This window comes from Aulostomus chinensis, chromosome 22 (genome assembly GCF_037954235.1).
Source record: "Aulostomus chinensis isolate RoL2024-O1b breed Wild chromosome 22, RoL_Achi_v1.0, whole genome shotgun sequence".
Taxonomy (NCBI): Eukaryota; Metazoa; Chordata; class Actinopteri; order Syngnathiformes; family Aulostomidae; genus Aulostomus; species Aulostomus chinensis.
The window spans coordinates 182501-185000 of NC_141341.1; the positions used below are offsets into that span (position 1 = coordinate 182501).

General features: G+C 46.2%; 1 protein-coding gene across 1 annotated transcript in view; it reads left to right on the forward strand.

Annotated features, from left to right (window-relative positions):
• LOC147240169 (solute carrier family 2, facilitated glucose transporter member 1-like) overlaps positions 1-2500 on the forward strand; it is a 14354-nt gene that overhangs the window by 504 nt on the left and 11350 nt on the right. The gene's annotated exons all lie outside the window — the stretch shown is intronic.

The following is a 2500-nucleotide window of genomic DNA, read 5'->3' on the forward strand; positions in this document are numbered from 1 at the left end:
TCCAGTTATGGGTTCCAAACATTCTGACACGCTACAGGACATTTTACAGAAACTGTCCTGCAGATCTGGTCCAGGTCTGGTGAGCTGGTCCAGGAAAACCTGAGCCCAGTTGATCAGATGTGCCTTTTACTCCAGACGCAGGTACGATGTCCATGATGTCACTCATTTCACGTAGCTGCTCCTTCAAGTCCCTTGGAGGGACGGAAATCAGTGGAACTAAAGCGCCGAATGTGAGCAGCACAACGATTTGTTATTTTTGAGGTCCAACAGCTTCAGGTTTTTAGTTTTTATAGACAGGTGCACACGACTGCCACCTGTTAGTATGAAGACTCACGTCCTCCAATGCATGAGCAGAGAAGAGACCCCCGCTCGATGAAAATATACAATTTTCCAGTGACTGGCGTTTGGTCCAGTCCTCGTATCACCTGCACCAAAGCTACTGAATGATATTTACTTTGTTTGTTTTATTAAATATCAGTCTTATATTTCATTTTAAGTTACTTCTATGTTCACTTTTCACCAACAGCAGTGCACCAAAATGAAAATTTATTTTAGCCTCAATATATTCCTCCAGGGGTGGTGCAGTGGAGCAGTAAATATATATACATATATATATATATATATATATATATATATATATATATATATATATATATGTATATGTATATATATATGTATATATATATACATATATATCTATTTATATATCTATGTATAGATATAGAGATAGACAGATAGATAGATATAGAGATAGACATATAAATATATAGAGATATTAATTTATTATTTTGGATTTCAGGTGCTGATATGTGTCGTGTATGCGTGGGCCTGTATAGGCAGTAGGGTTATTATTAGCTGCATGTGTGCTTTTTTAGCCTGTGTCAATAAAGCTGTCCCCTCCTGGCTGTTGCCATGGAGATGAAGGGGGGCAGTATGGGCACTCCTGGACTGAAGATGGCAGAGAGGCTGCGCTGACACGTGGAGAAGACCTTTGTGTTTTAAAGGACTTGTACTCAAGGTTGTAAGGGTTCTGAAGGAACCTGCCAGTGTTTCGTGTTTCCTTAACCCTGAAATTCCCCTCAGCAGTTTTCGTACCTCAGTTGCTGCAAAGATGTGTGTGAATAGGTGCAGTTGTTGAAGGGATGGGGTCATGGGTCAGCTGACATCAGAACCCTCTGACAAACCCCTGGCTCCAATCCTGGCTTTCTACTTACATTACTCCCATATGCCCTGCCCCTTTATCCCTTGTAGTGGATGTTGTGTGAGGGGTGGGGCCATGGGTGGTGTGATGTCACAGAACCTCCCAGATGATCCCTGACTGTGACATCTCAGTCGTTTTTTTCTCTCTGACTGCTTTGATCGCCATGTGCATACAGGCAATATCCAGTTTGTCCAGAATCTGGTCTGATAGCTCAGAACCCTTTAGCAGCAGACCTTCAAACTCAATGCTGCTCTTCCTGCTTGCGTCTTCCCCCTGCTACTACACGTTGAACCATATCAAGGGCGTCTTGGCCCGGCCTGCTCCTGGGGTCCTGTCTGGTGGTCTGGACCCCGGGCCCTCTCTTTCTGGTGCTAACTTAGTGCCTGCTCTGGTACTGCCATGAGTGGAGTTTTTCTTCCTGTGGTCATACTTAACGGCGCTCTGGTGAAAATGAAGGTGCAGCCTGTGCTCGTCTTACCTGACCTTGCGGTGATGTTGGGGAAGGACAGAAGGTCACCTTAGGACTTTGTAGCATCTCATATATCAGCAGCTCGTTCTGCTCTGTCAGCAGTGTCCTGATCACCAGAAACAGACAAACAGTGACCTAAATCTGCTGCAGCCCATTTGACCTCCCCAGGAAGGCCCTGCTCTTCCTTCAGATCAGATTTAGTAAAGCTACGCCTCGTAAATTATACAAGAACCAAAAAAAACAAAGTCAAATATGGAAGAAAGTGGAAAAAATGGACTTGAGCAGAGATTGTTATCATGGTTCAAGTGAGGCCTGCGCACCCCCACAGCCCCCCACCCCCCAGGTCGTAGCCTGCTTACAGCATGATGCGTGCTGGGCTTAATCCAGCTCCCCATGGATGGATGGATGGATGGGTGGGTGGTTGGATGGATGGATGAGTGGATGAATGGGTGGATGGATGGATTGATGGATGCATGAGTGGATGGATGGATGGATGGATGATGGATGGATGGATGCATGGGTGGGTGGGTGGATGGATGGATGGATTGATGATGGATGGATGGGTGGGTGGATGGATGGATGGATGGATGGATGGTTGGTGGATGGATGGGTGGGTGGATGGATGAGTGGATGGATGGATGGAATGATGGATTGATGGATGGGTGGATGGATGGATGGATGGATGGATGGATGGGTGGGTGGGTGGGTGGGTGGATGGATGGATGAGTGGATGGATGGATGGATGGATGGATGGGTGGATGGATGGATGGATGGATGGGTGGATGGATGTATGAGTGGATGGATGGATGATGGATGGATGGATGTGTGGA